General features: G+C 38.9%; 2 pseudogenes; both read right to left on the bottom strand.

Moving 5' to 3' along the window:
• Positions 1 to 5,500: 5,500 nt before the first annotated feature.
• LOC134625979 (interferon-induced very large GTPase 1-like) lies at positions 5,501 to 6,753 on the bottom strand (annotated as a pseudogene).
• A 1,551-nt stretch (positions 6,754 to 8,304) lies between these two features.
• Positions 8,305 to 23,778, bottom strand: LOC134625978 (interferon-induced very large GTPase 1-like; annotated as a pseudogene).
• Positions 23,779 to 24,403: the final 625 nt, after the last annotated feature.

Genomic DNA, 24,403 nt, shown 5'->3' with positions numbered 1-24,403 from the left:
GGAAACGTTCTTTTTTACATGACTTTCATAGCTCTAGTCTAGTCTCTCAAACAGCTCAGAGTGCTTTAGACTCCCTTATTGTTTCAATAGAAATTAGGAGAGTAAGTAGCTGCTAGGTGCTAATCTGTGCAACGCTCAGAGAAGCTTCAAAATACACCAGAGTTAGATCTCAGACTATATAGATCTCAGTTGGCATATTAAGTGTTGAAGTTCATGACAGTTCAATTAAAAAAAAAGAAAAGATTAAAAGTATAGCATGCTTGGAATGGTGGTAGTGAAAACCTTTTCAACATGGCAACACAGCTTAAGTTTGTAAAGTTTGATGTAAATAAACCACAAGACTTTTAGAACAATTTGAATTAGACAGAAAAGACCAAAGATTTTGGGCCGTAATGCACAACACAGGATCGCATTTGGTGAAAACCAAACAAGCACATCAGCACAAACACCTCACACCAACTGTCAAGTATGGTGGTGAAGGTTGTGATGATTTAGACTTGCCACAGGACCTGGGCACCTTGCAGTTTTTGAGTCACATTATAATTCTGATCATTTAACAGTACATATCCATATAGTTATATATATGTATAAAAACACATCTCATACTTGTGAGACTTCAGAGGTGTAAACATCACAGCAGATGCCTTTGTGTCAAAGTAACTGAGAATAAAACTGAAAAATATGAAGGAGATTTTCCTGGCCTGGCTTTATATAGCAGATAACCTTAAAAATATTCTGCAGTACAACAAAAACTGAACAAAACCATGACTCAACAAATGACCATTACCTGATGCTGCTGAAGTGAAGCACAGCATCTTTTTGTAGAATCCGTTTACCTGCTCTCATTTGCCGTTTTAGCTGTTTTACTTTTTTTTTTTTTAAATTGTTTGTGAGCTTTCACCTGAGATTTTGGCATTTCTGGCAAAATACACTTATATTTAAAAATCCATTGAGGATTTAATTAATCGATTTCACATTATTCAAACTAAGATTTGGATCAGAAAATCGATTTTTTTTTTAAAATTCACCCCTATATATTAGGTAGAAAGTGAATTTTTCATCTTCAAATTGATGTGTTAGAAGCAGGAAAAATGTGTAATAGTAAGAATTTGAGTAAGCTTGACAAGGAACAAATTGTGATGGGTAGACGACTGAGTCACAGCATCTCTAAAACTACAGCTCTTTTGGGGTGTCCCTGGTCTGCATTTGTCAGTATCTATCAAAAGTTGTCCAAGAAAGGAACAGTGATGAATCAGTAACAGGGTCATGGGGACTCAAGTTTCACTGGCTGGCTTGTGTATTTCGAGATTAGCTACTTTAACGAAGATCATCAAAAAAAGTTCATGGTGGTTCTGACAGAAAGGTGTCAGAATACACAGAGCATAACAGTTTGGTGCATATAGGGCTGCATGGCCACAGACCACTCAGGGTGCCCATGCTGACCCCTGTCCACCACAGCACCAGAACTGGACCACAGAAGAATGGAAGGGGGTGGCCTGGTCTCATCAATCAGGTTCTCGTTTACATCACCTGGAGGACCGGGTGAGTTTGCATTGCTTAACTGGGGAACACCCGGTACCAGGATGCACTATTGGAAGAAGGCAAGCTGGCGAAGGCAGTGTGATGCTTTGGGAAATGTTCTGCTGGGAAGCTTTAGATCCTGCCATCCATGCGGACTTTACTTTGACCTGTACTGCCTACCTCAGCACTGTTATGGACCATGAACATCCTTTCATGGAAACAGTACATCCTGATGGCTTTGGCCTCTTTCATCACAATAATGTGCCCTGCCACAAAACAGAAATGGCTCAGGAATAGCATGAGGAGCACAGTTTGATCCATGATCCATCCACAGAATGATCCAATTTGATCCACAATTTGATCCAGAAGCAGGGTTAACTATGGTGTCTATTTTAAATGGTCCAATGAAATTTGGTTTCTTAGACTCAGTTTGTGAGAGAATATTTTTAGAGGAACAAAAACCTTTTGACCTGCAGCATAGCCGGTCCAACAATGATCTGTCAGCTGCTTATTCTGTTTTGCTGTTTGCAGCAATTCTGTTTTGATGGTCTTCCACAAATGTCAACAGCAAGGAAGATGGAGTGGGATTGATCGAAGAGGCAATTTAGGCACAAAAAGATCAGCAGTTTACCCTAGATAGGCTTTGAATGAAGACAACCTGGTGGAAGAGGAGGTCAGGGAATTATGGGCATATTTGACCCAGGTAACCTCCAGGTGGAACAGAAAATAATAAATATCAGCACTAATAAACAGTAAAATACTTTTGCTAAACTAAAAACCCATTGTTCATTCATTCTCAAGTCTTCTTCTAAAAATGTATCTCTCAGCATCTTGAGCTGAAGAATGTGGATCTGAGAGCTTGAGATGAGTAGAAAATAAAAGGGGTTATTTTGAAGGATGCAGAGAGATCCATTGTAAACATAGTTATTGTTCATCCCTTGCTCATATCCCTCAACCTCTGGATGTGTTTGGTCGGCTTTCAAGTTTTCTAGTTTGTGTTATCTGGTTTATTCTTAACACTATCAAGCAAAGCTAGAAGCTAGCATAGCGTCAGGTTATATTTTTAAGCAGTTTAAAAATATACATTTAAATGAAAAGACTACATTTCTTTTTCTTCTTTAAAAAAAGGGAACATTTTTTATATTTTAATGGCATAATTCTGATAAATTGTACACTTTAGCATCAATCATCCTCAGCTGAGCAACCCCTGAACCATGAAAAAACTCTCTTTAACTAAATATTGCTGTAGATGTTGTGTATCTTGTAACATGGGTATGGTGTTTTACTCAGTTTTGAGTTTTGGTTGTGGTGAAGTGCATGCCTCGTGTTTTTTTTACGAGATCTATTCTGAAGAAGGTCTGTTAATAGACCTCTCTGTATTGAATCATACCTGTTATTAATCTCTGTCCCTCTTCCACAGCATGTTTTTTATTCTGTCTTCCTCCTCTCACCCCAACTGGTCGCAGCAGATGGCCGTCCCTCCCTGGTTCTGCTGGAAGTTTCTTCCTGTTAAAAGAAAGTTTTTCCTCCCCAAAGTGCTTGCTCATAGGTTTTTTTTTTCTATATGTATTATTGTAGGATCTACCTTACAATATAAAGCACCTTGAGGCGACTGTTGTTGTGATTTGGCACTGCATAAATAAAACTGAATTGAATCAAGAAGCATCAGTGGGAATAAAAAAAGGAAAAAAACAAAACAAAAACAAATTTGTCATGAAAACTGTGAAGAAACAGGGCACCTGTAACTACTAAGGTGTTTTTATAACTTTTATTTCACAGCATAAATTCATTAATTAGGGTGGTGCAATATGTGAGTAATGGGTTATAGTGATGAAATGATGAAATCACTGCAGTGCAGCAAATAACATTTGAAAGTTATTTGCTATTGAAAGTAGAAAAACAAAAGAACAGTACAATATGGGTTCAGCTTATAGTGCTTTCACAGAAAACACTGTTTGCCTGTGATGATAATTAAGTTATGTTATGTTAAAACCGGTTTCTTACTTTAAATAAGTTACCTTTTATCTCCCAAGAAGAAAGATGGTACTTGTGTTTAAACAGCATCATCCTATGTCTTCAATTAGCAGTAGGACTGTTTGGTAAGTTTAGTTTGTGCATATACTGTATATATGATACTGTGCAAAATTCAAATGGCCTTGTTTTATTATCTTTGAAAGGGTTGCATCCTAATCTGTATCAGTAAAGCTGTGCGAGAGAACAAGTCCAATCAAATATATCATATATCAGTCAAATCAGTAAAGCCATCTAGCATTGGAATCCTGCTGAATTATGTCGTGGAAGCTTTAAATAAAACCTGCAAAGGTGATTATGATTTGAGGTGAGTATAATAACATATTGCAATATGGAGAGACTCTGGTCAAACACCTAAGCAGTCTCTGAAAATGGGCGCGGTTGCTCATGTCTTATATGCCTTGACCAAACTCAGAGACAAAGAAAATTCCTCAACACATCAGGTGAGTCTATACCTTCAGCTCAGCTCATCCTTGAAACCCTTCTCTTCAGAGAGAGAGAATTACGACTTGTTTTCTACTTAGCCGTTACCTAGAGATTTACATCCCTGATAAGCAGAAGGAGCCCCACTATCTGCTTAACGTCTCCCATGAACTTACAGTGGCCCCATTGTGTATGTTTGATAGAGCATAAGGCCCATTTGTGGTCCACATGCAAACAACTGGTGACAATGTGATTCTACAGTTACTAAAGTGATATGGTTAAAATATATGATAAGTACATCAGAAAAGAAATCTTCCACCACAATTATCATCTTTGACTAAGATCATGTATTAATAGTTAAAGGTAAACTGTGATAGCTTTGTACTTACTGGATAAAAGACACAGACGATCAGTGACTTGAAGAATAGAATATCATCTCTGTTTATTATCAGTCTGATAATTACATTGCAGTTATAGCCAAAGAAAAATCTCCAAACCTTTTGCCAAAACATGTCATTAAAGGTATGCTTTCCAACAAATATTCTTATATTCTGTTGGTATGGTGCAACACATGACCTTGAATGAGACCAGCAGTTAAGAAAATGAGTAGATGCATGCACAGATGGCTCACTGGCTGCGGGGTCAGTCTGACACATGCTGAGGCACTTCAGTTTTTCTCAGTGTGGATTTATTACTGGATGTACCATCACCCCCTTTAAGCTTCATAATTCATCTTAATTGTTTCATGTTATACTACTAATGGTGCATTTATCAGCATTGTAATCAGACAAAATTATCCTTGAAAACAAAATCATAGTGCATTAGATTTGTTACTTAAGAGAAATAATCTTAACTTCAGTGTAATGTTCGGCTATGTTAAATTGAGAGATAATATTTCCATTGTGTAGTGATCTACACATTGGTTTGACAAGCAAAAGTGTTGTTGGTTCAGTTCCAGCTAGAGACCCTTTCGGGGCTGCACAAGGAAAGGCATCTGGCTTAAACCTCAACCAAAATCAAGCATGAGAAGCTATTTGGTGCAGTGAACCCTTGTAAGACAGGAGCAGCAGAAAATAGCTTTAATGTATCAGAAACATATAATATCACTCTGTTCATGTTAAATTTTTTAAATCATGCCCATTTAAAATGCAAATAATAAAACATTCAAGGATATAGACAATATAGCATTTTCAATACTGAAACACTCAAGATAATATTGGTGTGATTTCAAATTAGATAAGCCGGTTAGCAAACTAATAGAACTTCCATACCATATCAAAAACATTGGGAATGAAGAACACTATTCATGCATTCTGCATGAGCTAAACTTTACATTTTTCAGATATGATTAAATACAATTTTTAAAACATCCTTACATACAATAATTTCATTGCTCTTTGTGTTTTTCTTCAAAAATAAATAAAAAAATTCTTCTCCTTTACCTACATGAGAAAAATTTCCTAATCACAAACTTTGTTGATGACATAGTGGTTTAATATTAACATTGACATATTTCTCACTGCATTCTCAAAATGATTATTGCTAGTATATTCTCGCATGTGTGCTTATGTCTGTGAAGAGTTTTCTGTTTACCAGTTTAATCACTTATTGATTCTTCACATTAAATGTTTAAATCAGTATTATATGTAATCATTATCTATTTTGTGAATGAACAACTGAGAACAGCTGTTGTGATTTTCAGCAGAGTTGAAAATGTTCTGACTCATTCAGTGTGTACGGTACATTTGATCCAGACTTTGAATAGCCTCTTCTTTAGTGAATTCTGTCCATTTAGGGGGAATCTCACCACGTCCTGTGAAACTTAAACCATAGTGCTCTTCTAGCCCCTTCTTAAATTTGCAAACAAACCATGTCCAGTACTTCGATGTATACTCATCAGGAGTAATGCTCCAGTCAGCAAACCTCGGCCCAGCTTTTCTGTTCTCTTTATAAAGAAAAAGCTCCTCTGAAACTCCATCTGGGTAAAATTTTCCATCACTTGCAACTTCTGTTGTGCAGAACTTAACACACATTTCCTTAGTGTTTTTGTAGTGCACACCATTGAGATCGATGAAAGGGGCAACTGTGATCAATTTTGTCCTTAATCACGTGATCTTTAACAGTGTTGGTACAAACAGCTGAGCAGAACGGGCAGGTTTCCCAGCAGCAGTCACACAGCTGATCAATGAGGATTTGATCAGGTCTCACTCTGAATTCCTTTATTTTATCCAGGGAAAGCTGATTCATCTCCTCTCTGATGGATACAAGACCTTTCTCAATCTCTTCTTTAAGAAAGTCAAAATTGTTTATGTCCCCAAAGTTTTGACAAGAGATGGATTCAAGAGTCAGTTTATCTTTAAGGAACCTGGAAAACTCCTTAACCCACATGTAAATGTCTCCGTTCTGTGTTGTGACTTGATTTGTTGCATCAAATAAAGCTTGACTGACAAGTTTGTTGATGTCATCCACATTTTTCCTGAGTATATCCAATGCTGCATGTTTTGATTCTCCGGACATGTATGTGTTTACTCTCTCTTTGATAAAAGCTTCTACTTGCTTCCTTGGATTTCGGATGTAGGTGATGAAAGCATCAAAGTCCTCTTTCTCTGCAAGTGACTTCAACAAATGTTTCTCTAAGTTCAATCTGTTCTCACTGAATGCTGGGTAGCTGCACTTCATCTTTCCAGCGAGATCAATGGCAGTCTTGTTACAAACAGCCTCAACAATGGAAACCTTCAGTTTTTCATGGATCATTTCTCCAAACACAACAGCAGATGAGTTTCCTTTGCAGAAGCTTCTAAAAATGTTCTAGTATTGTGTTTTCTTGCTTTCCAAGTAAGTGCGTGCATCATTTTTCACTGTGAATTTTTTGTGAGACTCTGAAAGCCAAATGTCTGCCCTGTCAAATACATACAGGGAGTGCAGAATTATTAGGCAAATGAGTATTTTGTCCACATCATCCTCTTCATGCATGTTGTCTTACTCCAAGCTGTATAGGCTCGAAAGCCTACTACCAATTAAGCATATTAGGTGATGTGCATCTCTGTAATGAGAAGGGGTGTGGTCTAATGACATCAACACTATATCAGGTGTGCATAATTATTAGGCAACTTCCTTTCTTTTGGCAAAATGGGTCACAAGAAGGACTTGACAGGCTCAGAAAAGTCAAAAATAGTGAGATATCTTGCAGAGGGATGCAGCAGTCTTAAAATTGCAAAGCTTCTGAAGCGTGATCATCGAACAATCAAGCGTTTCATTCAAAATAGTCAACAGGGTCGCAAGAAGCGTGTGGAAAAACCAAGGCGCAAAATAACTGCCCATGAACTGAGAAAAGTCAAGCGTGCAGCTGCCAAGATGCCACTTGCCACCAGTTTGGCCATATTTCAGAGCTGCAACATCACTGGAGTGCCCAAAAGCACAAGGTGTGCAAAACCAGAGACATGGCCAAGGTAAGAAAGGCTGAAAGACGACCACCACTGAACAAGACACACAAGCTGAAACGTCAAGACTGGGCCAAGAAATATCTCAAGACTGATTTTTCTAAGGTTTTATGGACTGATGAAATGAGAGTGAGTCTTGATGGGCCAGATGGATGGGCCCGTGGCTGGATTGGTAAAGGGCAGAGAGCTCCAGTCCGACTCAGACGCCAGCAAGGTGGAGGTGGAGTACTGGTTTGGGCTGGTATCATCAAAGATGAGCTTGTGGGGCCTTTTCGGGTCCCACTGTCCTACTGCCAGTTTCTGGAAGACACCTTCTTCAAGCAGTGGTACAGGAAGAAGTCTGCATCCTTCAAGAAAAACATGATTTTCATGCAGGACAATGCTCCATCACACGCGTCCAAGTACTCCACAGCGTGGCTGGCAACAAAGGGTATAAAAGAAGAAAAACTAATGACATGGCCTCCTTGTTCACCTGATCTGAACCCCATTGAGAACCTGTGGTCCATCATCAAATGTGAGATTTACAAGGAGGGAAAACAGTACACCTCTCTGAACAGTGTCTGGGAGGCTGTGGTTGCTGCTGCACGCAATGTTGATGGTGAACAGATCAAAACACTGACAGAATCCATGGATGGCAGGCTTTTGAGTGTCCTTGCAAAGAAAGGTGGCTATATTGGTCGCTGATTTGTATTTGTTTTTGTTTTGTCTTTGAATATTAGAAATGTATATTTGTGAATGTGGAGATGTTATATTGGTTTCACTGGTAAAAATAAATAATTGAAATGGGTATATATTTGTTTTTTGTTAAGTTGCCTAATAATTATGCACAGTAATAGTCACCTGCACACACAGATATCCCCCCAAAATAGCTAAAACTAAAAACAAACTAAGAACTACTTCCAAAAACATTCAGCTTTGATATTAATGAGTTTTTTGGGTTCATTGAGAACATGGTTGTTGTTCAATAATAAAAATTTTTCCTCAAAAATACAACTTGCCTAATAATTCTGCACTCACTATACAGTAGGAGATCAACTCTGAACTCCATCTTGAAAGCACATTTCTTATTTGATTCATACTCTGTCACTGTGTCCTGAACTGTTTTAGCTACTTCTTGTAAGTTGGACTGTAGCCTCTTGTTGCTACAGGTTTCTTCATAATTTCATGAAGAGACTGGTTTTCAACATTGGCTATTAGTGATGTAATCAGTTCCTGGTCCCCATGCTCAAGAAGTATTTTAAACTGACATTTTAGTTTTTCATACCATCTGGCAAACCCCTGATCTCTTGTGTTTTGGTGCTTGCGAAGGACTACGTATTCAGTGTAATCACCGACCTGGGATATTGTTTTGTATCTGCCATTCTTTTTGCATTCAAATATGAGATTCCATTCAAAACCAAGGTCATTAAGGATATTTGCTTGGTGATCTTCAAGATTGATGTCCCTAATGGGTTGCATATTTGTAGTTAATTCTCTCACCAAGTCACTCCAAACACCATTGAACTGTTTTTGAAGTTCCCTGTCATCTTTTGGTTTGTCTTTTAACTGATGAGCGAGCTCTTTGCTCTTTTGTAGCAGCTTGTCCTCGAAGTCTGTCTTCTTATAATCCAGCTTTTTTACAAGCTTTCTTCTGCTGAATAACTTCATCCAGTTTTCTTTCCACTTCTGTCACCAGGTCCTCTTGGAACTCCTTTATTTTATTTTCAAATTGGCCTCGCCACTGAACCAACATTTCTTTGTCTTTGTCATCCTCAAAGTAGTTTGACATATCTTTCTTAATTTTTTCAGATGTTTTGCTCATTTCTTTAAAAATATAACTACGCTCAATTTTGTCAAGTTCTTCATTTTCAATTTTGGTGTGAAGCTGGTTTTCAATCCTCAGCATGTTGCTCCTCAGGGCCCAGGTCCACTTTCCATATTCAACCTCAAGTTTTCTGTAAACTGCGATTTCTAATGTGTTTTTGAAATTGAAAAGAAAGTGTTCATTCATCAGGGCATTCCACAAGTCATGAATTTTGATTTTGAAATGTGAGAGTTTTATGCCGGCAGACTGTTTAGCCTTAGACAGGATGATGTTCTTCAGCTCTTGGATGCTCTCACTGTAGCCTGGATTTGGAGGAGCCATCGGTGGACTTCCCTCCCATAACTGGGCAAAGTATTTCACATCTGTTTGCACATCAAAGGCAATGACATCACTGAAGCACTCAGCATCACATACTTCCTCTTTAGCAGCTAGCTGAGCCATCTGGTCCAGTTTTTCTTGCAGGCGTCTTTTCCCATCCATGTTTTTCTCTGCAGCTGTGATATCTGTCACATTCTGATGAACAAACACACAACTTGGAGAAAGTTTAACTTTCTTCATCCTCATGAAAGCCTGAACAACAATCTGCAGGACATCCTGCATCTCAGCTGGATTCTCACCAAAGATGTTGATCAGTGTCATGTTTCCCAGACCAACAGTAAATGTTGCCAATTCATTGTCGTGATGAAGAGTAGCATTACTTTCCAGCTCAAGAGCACAAAGTCCTTCAGTGCCCACCACTAGAACATATTCAAACCAGAGGTCTTTCTTGATTTCCTCTGACACTTTGAGCAGCTGCATGAAGGCACCTTTGGTGCACCTGCCTGCACTCACTGCAAACTGCAATCCAAACATGGCATTCAGCATTGTTGATTTTCCACTGCTTTGTACGCCCAAAACTGACAACACAAAAACTCTCTGGTCGCCTAGTTTCTTGATGACTTTATCTAAAAGAGTAGAGATCCATGTTAACGGGACATGACCTGCATCACCATCCATCAGCTCCACTGGGTGTCCTGAAATCATCAAATCTGCAGCCAGTTTAGGGTATTTAGACCAGTCAGTGTGTCTACTTTTTGCTTGTACTTCTCTGTGAGCTTCATAGATCTGTCCCATTTCTCTGAAGATGTGCTCCAGGCCAAAGGTTGCAGACTGCAGTTTTTTGGATATTTGATCAAGCTCAGTTTGTTTGCTTGTTAACAGATCAGATTTGAAGTGTTTCTTCTTCAGAGTCAAGACCTCAGTCCACGTTTCATCATAGCTTTGAAGAATCAAAGAGAGATCATCTGTGGTTAGGGCATCTATTAAGATCTGAGTCCATTTCAGGAAGTACTCCTTCTCTTTTGATGTCAAAGACAAGAGGCTTTCTGTGAATGACTTCATCAGTTCACTACATGAAGCTTTGCACTGATTTTGTCTTATTTGCATCAGCTGCTGTTGTTTCACACTTTTTTCCTTCTCAATGTTTCCTTTAAGGTGATAGAGCTCTTTATTTATTCTGCACCACTCATGCCACAGATCACCTTGACAAGGTAGAAATGTATCTTTGATCTTTGAGATTTCCATCCGTTGAAGTATATTAACTGTTTTCATTGCAGCTGATTTCCCTTTTTGACAGACTTCATCATCTTCATCCACTCTGACTCCAGGGACTTTGGCCATGGATTCAAGCTGGAAGGATGTGTGAGGTTCATATAAAATCCTTCTGATAATTCCTCTCAGTTCTTCAGAAACATCTGACTGGCTTCTGTCTTTTAAACCCACTTTGTATTTTCCATCTTTGACTTGAACTGCACTACCATCATTATCAGCAATGAGAATAATGAGAGGCTTTGGTGACCTGTAAAGGTCTGAGATGACTGTAGTACTTTTCTGGCCTTTTTCCAGAGTTCTCACAAGAACAACAGTGACTGAAGATTTTTCTGTCAGTATCTCACACTGTTTTTCAAATGACAGAGCATCACCATGAAGATTACAAAAGGCAATGCAGTCAGTGAAGGAGTCATTGGGTTTTCCAGCAGGGCAGTACCAGGCAATCTCTGCCACACCATCCATCAGCAGGCGAGATTTGGTGCTACCTGGACAATTTCTATGGAAGAAGGTGCTGTGACGGTCATTGATCAAAGTATTCATGAGCTGAGATTTTGACACTGACAGTGAACCCAGGCGGAAGAAAAACACCATGGGTGTCTCAGCTTTGCAGATGGGCATAGTCTTCATGGTCATGGCATGTGAATTATCCTTGATTTTAGTTTTCTTCCATGTTTTTTGTATCTGCCTGAATGTCCACAAAGGACACTCAATATCCTTTGTGACTGGGTCAGGGACAAGCAAAGGTAAGGCGTACTGACACTGTGATAGCTTTGTAACCAGGTTCTGCTTCAGAAAACTGTCTGAGCAGTGAAATACTGCCATCTGAACATCCATTGGATGCACATGAGATTGTATTGAGTTATCAGAGATGACACTGTCACTAAATAGATCATCAAAGTCTTCACTGTCAGACACTGGAACAGACTGTGAGCAACTCACATCAGGATTGTCTTGTTTTACCTGAATATGTCTGGCTCTGTAGTCTAACATCATCAACCTCTGAATAAATGTATGAGCTACATCGTCTTCAGATGTGTCGTGGCTCTGTTTCACAGGAGGGCCTAATTTAAGAAATTCTGCTGGTGACATTTTCTGTTGTTTGTGTTGAAGGTTAAGTCTTCTGAGCAGTGTTTCACTTTCTGCTTGAAATCGTTGACTGTTCCTCTCATCAGAAATATTCAAAGTCTGTAGTTTAAAAAAACAGAAGAAATTTACTAATTGGCAGAAATTATAACATTTCATCACTAACATCATGCAAACTAGTATAAGTTTCTGACCTTATCCTTGTTTCCACTCACATCCTTGAAGGCACCTGCACAACAGAATTAATTATGACATGGAGAGCAAGAGATTAATTCACCATGGAAGTATTAACAGCACAAAGTTTGAAGACATCTACTCTTTTTTCTGTTTTTGTTTTTGGCCCAAGAAACACAAGGAAAAATAGAGCTGACAAGTGTAAGCAGCTCTATACTGTTAAAAGAAGATGACTGCACAATACTCAGAATTTATGACCAGATTGTGCTGTTGTGGGGTGTCTATGCATATACTTATCAAACCCATCTGCTTTGCATTGTCTTTCTAAAATTTGATGCTTTATAGCCAATACCAAGCCTTTTGCTAAAATAACAATTGAGAGGGAAGCTCTAAAATGATCGATACAGCTTTACAGTGCTCTGACGTAAAAACAAGACGATTAAAGCTGAAAGCAGTCATTAAAAGGCCCTTGCAACCCAACAAAACATAAACATTTTTATGCCCAGTAGATGGCAATGGAGAATACTAATCAAATACTAATCAATCAATGATTTGTATCATGGGTGGAATCAGCACTTTAACTTTAATCTAGATTGGATGATGACCATAACTTACTCTATATTTCCTATTTTCACTAGGTGCCACAATAATTGTGACCTAATACTGATACATAGATGTTTTGAGACTCAGACTCACATCAAGTATGTAAAGTTTGGATCATATTGGACAATGTATAATTGGGATTTCACAATGTCGTGTTCTGTGGTGAATGATCGAAATTCAACATGCTGCCACAACAGCTCAAAAACTTTGCAATTTAATATCCCCAAGATCTTTAGATTGGTGGCACCAAAGATCACGTTAATCTGATGCAATTCCTTGGAAGAGTTTTAATTCAAAGAGTATTAGTTTAAAATGAGGTCTGAAAATGGTGAAAATTGCAGCCAAAATTTCACATTATTTTTAATGTGCTATTATGGCTCCAAGGCTGCAAAATTTCTGAGTCATAGATGAAAGTTAGTGCAGGTGAAGATTTTTAAAAAATTTATAGATGGTTTTGTGAAGCCATTTTCCAATATTCAATGACCAGAGCCATAAAAGCTAAAATGTTCATTTCATTGGAGGTGTGTGCCAAATTTCATGGTGTTTCAAGCTTTCCAAGCCCCTCAAAAACTGCTTCCCTTTTCATGGTGAACTGCAAAACCGCCGGGGTATACCGTTAAATGAAAACTAAAAATTAAAATCTTGAAGCATCATCAAGATCTGATGTTCTGACCACTTTTGAGTCAGATGTGTTTAACCTGGAAGGAGCAGTGGATCAAAGTATTAAATATAATGATAATAAAGAATAGAAGAACAATACTGTGGATGCTTAATCAGCATCCACACTAATAATTACATTTTCCGTTCCCACTAGGTGGCACTCTAACTATTGCTGATAACGAGCATATCAATCTATTTGGGGCGAGACCCTTATCATGTTTATGAATTTTAGTGCAGATTCGACAGAGCACAGAACAGTTTTGTAATTCATGGTGAAACATCGAAATTCACCATGCTGCCAACGTCCCACCTTTTCATGAAAATCACTGATTTTAAAAATAGCTTGCAGTTGTAATTCAGAAATCCAGAAGAGAGCGCCATCTTTCCTCTGCGATGTTTTTAAGGGGTACAAACCTCATAATATCAACTGCACGCAAACTATATTCAGTAAAAACGATGGATACAGCTACTGGCACTGGTTTCAGAAGTCCCATTTTGAAGGCTTGATATGATTGTTTGCAAACTTGTTGCATTTCATTTGCAAAAACCTGGATGTGATATGAATGGGTGGGGATGACTACAAAACCACATGCTTTTGTAGTAATGAGTTGAGATTGACAAGTTGTTTGCCAAAGCGTCAAGACAGAAAGCCATTTCCCACAGATCAATGAAACAGGAAGTCTATTTGCTGCCATTAGAGGTCTTCAGCTAGAAAATGGTTTAAGGCACTTTCACAATGGCTTCATTTTTCTGACCTCGAAACTACATCAATCTTTTATACTGGCAATGATAAAAACTCTGGGGTCAGAAGAGGGCAACGACTAGAATAACATCCAACTCTACACTGTTGCCTCATTCTGATACAGCAAGAGCTGTAAGTGCTACCATGTGGGGGAAAAATTTAACAAGATAAAGAAAAAAACAACAAAAAAGACATTTGAATTAGTAAGTATGTAATGTAATTCTTCAATAAGATGTTACCTTTCTCCTCAGTTTCAACTGATACAGTCTTGTGCCCCCCTTCTCCCCCTGCGCTGCCATCATTCTGCTGGGAGTGTTCAGCAACACCAGGTCCATTCAAAGACTCACACTATGAAAAGGATTATTTTAAACAACTTAAGTTCATTCTTTATTAGTCCAACAGTTGGACAATTCACATTATTACAGCACCAGAGTGGACAGAAAAAAAATAGATCCAGCATATGTAGTGGTGGAAAACCAGAGTAACGGTGCGTTCACACCGAACACGATAGAGGCGGCCAGAGCGTCAGGTTTACATGTAAAGTCAATGGAAAGAGCGCGATGACACGCGATTGCGCGTATCGCGCCAACCGCTCGAGTTGGAAAATCTGAACTCCGGCGTCAAATCGCGCCGCGACAACCAATCAGGAGCCTGGTGACGTGGCTGTAACTAGGTCAAAGGGGCAGATCCAGCCAAAGCCCTTCATTCGTCATTCAGTATGGAGGAAAAGCTCATCAGTGCCGTGGCTAATCATCCAGAGCTATATGATGCCAGCTGCTACTTCTACCGAGACAGGAATAAAAAGGACCTAGCTTGGAGGCACATAAGTGAGGAGATTGGGCAACCTGGTAAGTTCATTCATTCTTCTTTTTAATTTTCAGACTGACCCGATGAAGCCGCGCAAAAGCTAGCAAGCCCGCCTACTGTCCCGTTATTTTCCCACTGATGTACAAATACCTTTCCGCTAACAAGATAATGTGTTTATTCAGAGGACATCTGCAGCACAACACATCTGGCACAACTTCCTCCCACATTCCTCCCACATTTCCGGTTCACGTGCGTCAAAATATGCAATTTTGCGGCGCGATGGATTTTTCTTGGACACGCGTTGAGGTGCGAATGTGCACGCGTCAAATTAGGGGCGTTTGGGGCGTTTTCGCTCGTGCCTATCGCGTTCGGTGTGAACGCACCGTTAGAGCAGTACAAGCAGAGAGCAGAGCAGTAAAAAAAACATATAAACACCTCCTTATAAAACGTATTAACCATCCTGTTGTGTATTGCTACATCAATCACAACAACCTTCTTACGATGCGTTCACACCGAACGCGATAGGCGCGAGCGAAAACGCCCCAAACGCCCCTAATTCCTGATTGGTTGTCGCGGCGCGATTTGACGCTGGAGTTCAGATTTTCCAACTCGAGCGGTTGGCGCGATACGCGCGTGTGCACAAAATGCAACACAAGATCTGACACGCGTGGTTTTCTTCGCGAGTCAAACGCGCCAGACGCGCTACACTGACGCGCGTTTCAGGCGTTTTGGCGTTTTGGCGACGCAAATCTGCTTCTGAATTTTCGCCGGACGCGCAATCGCGTGTCATCGCGCTCTTTCCATTGACTTTACATGTAAACCTGACGCTCTGGCCGCCTCTATTGCGTTCGGTGTGAACGCACCGTAAGAGCTTCATAGATTTCTCCAATTTCACTGAAGATGTGCTCAAAGCCAAAAGTTGCAGACTGTAGTATTTTAGGTATTTCTTCAAGCTTAGTTTGCTTCCTTGTTAACAGATCAGATTTGTTATGTTTTTTCTTCAGAGTCAAGACCTGAGTCCACTTTTCATCATAGCTTTGAATAATTGAAGATTTCTCATGGACAGGGCATCTATTAAGATTTGTGTCCATTTCAGGAAGTACTCCTTCTCTTTTGATGTCAAACACCAGAGGCTTTTTGTGAATGATGTAATAATAATAATGTATACTTTATTGATCCCCGTGGGGAAATTACTCTCTCTGCATTTGACCCATTCACTCAGTGAAGCAGTGTGCAGCCACTAAGCAGGCGCACCAGGGAACAGTGTGTAGGGACGGTACCTTGCTCAGGGTAGCCATTCAGTGAATTCGAACCCCCAATCTTCCAATCATGGGGCAACCACTATCACCACCCCTCAATCAGTTCACTGCATGAAGCTTTGTGTTGATTTTGTCTTATTAACATCAAATGCTGTTTTTTCTAACTTTGTTCCTCCTCAGTATTTCCTTTAAGGTGACACAGTTTTTTGTTTATTCTGCACCACTCATGCCGCAGATCGCCTTGACAAGGGAGAAATGTATCATTGATTTTGGAAATTTTCGTGTCTGGAAGCACATCATTTGGTACTACCTGGGCAGTTTCTGTGGAAGAAGGTGCTGTGACGGTCATTGATCAAAGTGTTCATGAGCTGAGATTTTGACACTGACAGTGAACCCAGGCGGAAGAAAAACACCATGGGTGTCTCAGCTTTGCAGATGGGCATTGTCTTCATGGTGATGGCATGTGAATTATCCTTGATTTTAGATATCGTCCATGTTTTGTTATTTGCCTGAATATCCACAAAGGACACTCAATATCCTTTGTGACTGGGTCAGGGACAAGCAAAGGTAAGGCGTACTGACACTGTGATAGCTTTGTAACCAGGTTCTGCGTCAGAAAGCTATCTGAACAATGAAATACTGCCATCTGAACATCCATTGGATGCAAATGAAACTGCATTGAGTTATCAGACACTACACTGTCACTAAACATATTATCACTGTCAAAAACTAGAACAGACTGTGAACCGCTCACAACAGGAATGTTTTGTCTTACAGTAATATATCTGGCTCTGTAGTCTAACATCATCAACCTCTGATGAAAAATATGAGCTAAATCTTTCTCAGATATGTCATGGCCCTTTTTCACAGGAGGGCCTATTTTAAGGATGTCTGCTGGTGACAACCTCTGTTTATATTTGTCTTGAAGGGGAAATCTTCTGGGTGGTATATTAGCATCTATTTTATGCTGTTTCTTTCCGCAGATTTCTTCAGAAAAATCAAATGACTTGTAAATAAATCAGTGTTCGTATTTACTGTTGGAAAGAACAATGACAATCTACCTTTTGGATTTTATAAAATAAACAAGAGTTTCTAACCTTATCCTTGTATTCAGGCTTATCCATATTGAGGGTACCTGTAGAACAGCAATGATTTAACAGATTAGCAAAGGGACAGCTTACTACATTGTGGAAAATGTTTTAGTTCTGCTCAAATATTTGTACACATCTACTCATTCAAGGATTTGTCTTTAATTTTTACTTTTTTAAGCATGTGAAATATACTGAAGAAATTAAACCATAACAACAACATACAATAAACAAAAAGTGAAGAAAATGTTTGTGGAGAACATAAAGTATTAGCAATGTAATATTTGCCACAGTTTTTGTTGATGACAGCTTTACACTTTTTAAAAAATCCACCTTCATTAGGCTGTCACCTGGGAATGGTTTACAGTTAATAGGTGAGCTAAGTAGTAGACTTCTTTGCAATTTTAATGTGACTATCACTTGTGTTGTGGTAAGGATGTAGCACTATACAGCCATTATTTCTATTCTGCTCCTCCAGTAATTAATATGACAAAAACTGTTCAATTAAATCAGAAATGACAAAAAGCTATTACTTAAAGTTATTGTCATTCAGTCTCAAAAACAATCCAATCAGGAAATTGCAGGAAATCCACATCAGCTGTCAAATCAATTAAGTTTAGAACGGACTGGAAATTTGAGATATTTTATAATGTGCTGTGCTATGGTGAATTAAATTCAGTGTGCCACCTTTAATGCATCAAAAGCATTACCAAGTTGCTATTGAATCTTGAACGTCAGAGCATTATCAGTTGAAATACTGTAAAGAATGAGACATTTTCTATTTTACATGGGCCTATTGTTATAAAACCTGTCTTAATTTTAAAAGGTTTAAAACTTTATGCCAAACCTCCAAAATGCCTTATGATGTGATTGTGTCAACTCTGCTTCAAGAAATATAAATTTTTATAAAGGAAAAAACAAAGCTTTTAAAAAGCCCTGGCTTAACTGCATGTATATGGTGAATAGTAATAGTAAATCACATTATTTTTCCATACATTACACTCAAGCATTGCACTGGATGGGCAGATGATTGAATATAATTTTGACATGATAGACTAATCATACAATGCCTAGGGGCCTGAAAACTGAAAGCTCTGTCTTGCACTTTACTTTGTTGAAAACTTTTGGAATCACAAATAAATGTTCAAGCAAACTGAACTCTAGTTACATATGTACATCAGTTTAGTCTGCTCATTTTCTCTCTACTTACCTTTTGTTGCCAAGTTTTCTAAACTCTGCACCAGGTCATTCCTTTTCAGAATTCTCAATACCTCAGTTGTTTTCTTCACTAAGTTTTCATTGTAAGTCTCCTTCATCTTATCCACTGTGTACATTATGGTTGCTTTTTCCAAATGTCTCTTTGGGATTGGAGAGACTTCATCCTGCAGCAGGATCCATTTGAACTTTTCAAACTCTTCAGGCAACAAATCCTCCAATATTGTCAGCAGCTGGATAGTTATTGGCAAAGGTTTTTCTTGGTCCTCCATGTCTTAATAATCCTGTTCAGAATTTACAAATAAGAAGTTTAAAATGACATAAATAAATACTCTTCACTATGTAGTGTTAAAAACAGACATGATAAGCAATAAAAAATATGTATGTTGTAAATAAAACAAATATTTCTTGATGCATTCTCAATCATCCAGGAAAGTAAATCTCCAAAAGTTGATTCTGTTCATCTGGACGTAGCGTTTGTGGGAGAAATGTTTACTTATGAGCCCCTGAAACGAGACCCAGGAAGTGGCTACAGGAAGAGGGTGATAGACTGTCTGAAGCAGTTAGAACAAGACAAGGCTATTGACCGGACCTCATACCACAGGCTGTACCCAGGGGAGTCTACACCAAGTCTGTATGGTTTACCGAAAATACATAAGCAGGGTGCACCTTTAAGACCGATTGTCTGCATGATCAACTCTGTCACCTATAACATCTCTAGGTTTCTGGCTTCGATCCTCAACCCGCTGGTAGGCAGCTCTGAACACCACATCCAGAACACCCTGGATTTTGTTGAGAAGGTGAGAGATGTCATCATGGAGGCAGATGAAACCATGGTCTCGTATGACGTTACATCTCTCTTCACTTGCATCCCAGTCACGGAAGTGTTGGAGGTAGTCCGTAAGAGATTACAGGATGACACCAACCTCAGCAACAGGACCACTCTCAGCATCGACCAAGTGTGTTTGCTTTTGGAACTGTGTCTTCATTCCACCTACTTCACATACAAGGGTCAGTTCTACAGGCAGAAACATGGGTGTGCCATGTGTCATGTATTGATATATGGCTATGTCTTAAGGTGATGACTTTTGAACCGGATGTTGTTGTCTGAGGGAGGCCCCGTTAAGTGGCTAGTTGTCAGATGGACGGTATTCAATAAAGCAAGATAAAGACCGTGCTTTATGTCCTGATTTAATTCAGAGTGCTCTGCCTAATTTAGTAATAAGGTGGGCACACAACACCATGGGCTCCCCAGTTTCACCCATCGTGGCCAATTTGTACATGGAAGAAGTGGAAGAGAGGGCTCTGCTATCCTACCCTGGAACACCACCAAGCCATTGGTTCAGATATGCGGATGACACCTGGGTGAAAATCAAATCTCAGGACATACTACATTTCACGGATCACATTAACTCGGTGGACTGACACATCAAATTCACAAGGGAGGATATGAAAAGTGGCAGGTTAGCCTTCTTAGACTGTGAGATTTCCATCAGTAATGGGGGACATCTAAAAGCTGACGTGTACCGTAAACCTACACATACGGATCAGTATCTAATGTTTCACTTTCATCATCCACTGGAGCACAAACTGGGTGTCATCAGGACGCTACAACACAGAGCGAACACCATCCCCACTGACACAGCGGCCAGGGAGGCAGAAGAACAGCACATCAAGAAGGCCCTGAGTAAATGTGGTTATCCCAGCTGGACTTTTGTCAAAGCGGGAAAGGCACCTAAAGAAAGCTCCAGTCGATCCAGGAGAGAAGGACAACCGCTGCTCAAGCGAAAACCTGTAGTGATCCCATATGTGTCAGGAGTATCGGAACAGTTGAGACGCATGTTTTCTAAACACCGGGTCTCTGTGGCTTTTAAACCCCAAAAATCGCTGCGCCAAAAATTGGTCCACCCCAAGGATCGGGTCCCCCGACACAAACAGAGTAACATAGTGTACGCTGTTAAGTGCCAGGAGGATTGCCAGGATTTATACATCGGGGAAACCAAACAACCTCTAGCGAAGCGGATGGCACAACACAAAAGAGCTACCTCATCAGGCCAGGACTCTGCAGTCTATTTACACCTACAGGCCAGTGGACACTCTTTCAAGGATGAGGATGTACACATCCTGGACAGGGAAGAACGCTGGTTTGAGCGCGGAGTCAAGGAGGCCATTTGCGTGAAAAGGGAAAGACCATCTCTGAATCGAGGAGGGGGCCTAAGGGTACATCATTCGCCATCTTACAATGCTGTGATTGCAGCCATTCCCCAACTCTCATGAATGGTACTCATGGCCATTGATCAGTGGTCTTTGATCAGTGGGTTTTGGTCAGTGGTTGTTGATCAATGGTCATGAGAATTTGCATAATTATGATTAAGGAACTGACCTCCAAGTCCTTCAGTGGGCTGGTTTCAGTCATTATGCAAATGTACTGTTTATAAGATTTGGGGAAACCTGCAGTCAGCTGAGACTGAAGAAGTCACTTGGATGAGTGACGAAACGTTTCTCCCACAAAATGCTACGTCCAGATGAACAGAATCAACTTTTGGAGAAAACAAATATTTCTTAAAATATTAAGTATTCGTTAGTTAAAACGTGTGTAAATGTCAATTGAAATACAGTATATAAGGCAAAAAGAGAGTTTGTGCAATTCTTGTTGCAGGAGGGGATAAATTAATGAATTAATATTTAATCAATTCTATATGGGATTTGCGAAAGTTATGGTGACTTCTCTTCCCAACCAATATTCCAACAATTTTGCTTTTCTTTTTCTTTTAACCAACTAGGCACCTTGTGTTACTTAATTCCCCACTGTTTTATGAATTATGTCTGCAATGCATTCTGAGCCAAACTGTCTTTACCTACCAGGGTAGAAATGCAGTGAAAAAAATGGAGTCAATAGATCATGGGGGATACTTAACTGCAGACAGCCATGATCATGAGGTGCGGGGATGTGCCACAAACTTACTTGGGGCCAATATGTATTGCTTACTCTCATAATAAATGTTATCTTTCTGAGGAAAGAAAAGATGTCAACTTGATGAAAGACAGAGATGACCATCTATATGACTGACTAACCATAGATAGATAACGCATAGATGTGCACAAATGCAGTTTTCACTGAGGGAGTGACGGAGAGGGAAAATGTGCTGCTATACCATCCCTCTCAGTGAGCATGAATAATTGTTTTGACTTACTTACTTGTGAGATAGAAAAAATAAACAAAGCTTGTGGGGAAAAATATCCAATTGTCAAATATTATAAGTATTTGCACAAATATAATTTTTTCTTTCAATGCATTATCTTAAAATGCATTCTGGATTGGACAACTGTGTGCTCCCACTGCAACAATGTTCAAGCCCTACAGTTCTGTTCTGTCCTTACAAAACAACAAGAAACCTTCTTCCCAGTCCATTATCTGGCCCCAGATCTTAGCTAGGCGTGTTAGAAGCTGTACTATTTGTTTGTAATGAATATGTCTACTTTGCCTTGCATATCAAATAGCAGTGTTAACATGACATAGAGAAAACATGAGATGGTCTGGAAACTAAAACCTGTGTCGGAATGTCTTAGTTGTCCCTCTCTCTCCTTACCTGGCTTAAAGAATCATTCATGTAACCTCTCATGATTAACCGCCTAAGCCGTCGGGGCCAGATCACTCATTGCAGGATATTGTTTGCCAATGTAATGAACATGCTTCTCAAATAGGAATCAAATTTCCATTCAGGGAGATTCCAATTTAACTCACTTGAACAATTGTATGCAGATTATTAGGCTGCCCTTGTCAGACAGTTTGGCCGTATACTGTTTATATGTATATTTCTTATATATACTGGACCATGGGGAGGAAAAAGTCTCCTTTGTTTTCATGTAAAGCTAAATTCATGATTGGAAAAAGCAAAGACTAAACTTGAATTGTTAAAAACATATTTAGAAGATTTAGAAGCCTCCATTTTATGGTTCTACATTTAACTGATAAATATGATATTTTATTTTTTTCCTCTCTTTTTTTTTAACTTATAAAGTTAACCAGTCTAGAGAGCATGAACATTTGGTGAAAATGTGACAGGGTAATAATGAATTTATGGTTTTGATGGATGTGTGATTCTGCATGCCTGGACATTTGTGGGTAATTAAAAATTTGGTGTTTAGGTAGACTAACGTTGATGAGTGAGTAGCAACAAAAAAAAGAAGAAAAAAGTGACATACAGCACATAGAGAAAAGACTAAACATATAACAGAACACGATGCATGTCGGAAATGCAGTACAGATAAACAATGTGGATTCCTGAGAAGCACTAGAAACTTGTGTGTGTTCACATGCCCATAGACTATGACACCTTCTGACATTTAGCACTGTTATGTTATTACAGCAAAGGAGATATTTCTTTGCCAATTACTGCCTTCCTTTTTTATTCAAGGTACTTTCTATGGGAGGTAAGTGACCGTGCCTTTCTAGGATTTCAGGTGGAATTTATCCTGTAGTGATAACGAGCAAGTTCCCTTTCCCTTTTGAGTTTTGTATTTAGTCCTTTTGTGTTTGTAATTTTCAAATCTTGCAGTTACTGGTTTCGGTTTGTTGGAATCTCTTTTTATCAGCTCAGAGATGATGAATGTGGGGTGAGAGGGCATTTGGAATATGTGACTGCAGAGAGACAGAAGTCAGTAATAATACTGATAATACGGCTTTTCTTAATTGTTTTGTTTTGTTTTGGAAGAAATGACATCAAGATAAGCATTTTTACAATTAATTAGTTTTTCCTAGTTATGTGTTGAGTTATGGATTTTCCAGCCTAACTGGGCATCAAAATAATATGTCAAAAATCAACTAACTAATAAATTAAAAATCTACTACCTTGTTTGAATACACTAGTCAACACAAATTACGTGTGCTGATAACATACAGTCCTGCTTTCTTTTTAAACATCTTACTTTTTCGCAGTGCATCTAGGTTCTGTGCTGCTTCAACTCTATGGATAGTTACTAACTTCCGGGTACTGTTGCGAGGGCCTATGATTCGCCATTGCTCTAAAAAACAAAAACAAAAAAAAAACGAAGTCTATCAACGGAGATGACGCGACTCTTAGTATTCGAGGGCTCTGCTTGTATTTAGCGGAGACAGTTTTTGCTTTGAAGAAATGATTGCGCCACTGACCTTGAAAACACGTCGATGTCTGTCTGGGTCGGTGAATCTGTAAATGAGTCAGGATAATCAGGGGGTTTTGATCACGGTGTGAAGTTTGTAGCAGCTAATTTCTGCTTTTTCTTTTCCATTTTCAACAGTTTGTCGCAGCAAGAGTTGATATAATATTCCAGTGGGTCTAAGTGGAAAATAGGGGATCCGTGGGGAATATATCCTTAGCTCGATTTTCAATGTCGGTTGTTTATGATCAAAAGAGTTTTCGTCATGTTGAATTACACTAAAAGTCTCGCGGGATCAAGGCTAAGCTTGGGACAGTTTTGGTTTCAGTTTTGTTTTTAAATTAGCAAAAAAAAAAAAATTAGCAAGTATACACAAAACATCTTAATGCCAGGGAAAACTAAAGAATAATGATAAACATAAGTATGAAATATATACAAAATTACTAGTTTACATGAAATCCAAAATACAATGCACGATGGATGCAGTTTTATTCTCAAATGCTTTGATGTGGTGCTGTATTGTAAAAGTTCTTGACAGAAGAGGTCAGTCCATGTCTTTACCCTCAGAATGTAACATAATGTCTTCCTCTTTAAATGTAATTATCTGCCAGTTTTCTGACTATTTTGTATATCAGTCCAAAACATTCTTTGATATACAGTATACACTAAATAAAAATAAAATATATCTCAAATGGGCTGGTTCTTACTGTATATAGTGCTACTTGAGTATTCAAATTGCTTTAAACAACATGTGTTATTCATACACTTCTTCTTCTTCTTTTTATTTATGTATTTTTATTTATTATTATTTTTTTTTTTACATC

The sequence above is a fragment of the Pelmatolapia mariae genome, linkage group LG4 (genome assembly GCF_036321145.2).
Source record: "Pelmatolapia mariae isolate MD_Pm_ZW linkage group LG4, Pm_UMD_F_2, whole genome shotgun sequence".
Classification (NCBI taxonomy): domain Eukaryota; kingdom Metazoa; phylum Chordata; class Actinopteri; order Cichliformes; family Cichlidae; genus Pelmatolapia; species Pelmatolapia mariae.
Note: the sequence above shows the minus strand (reverse complement) of the source record. Positions and strands in the feature narration are given on the sequence as shown.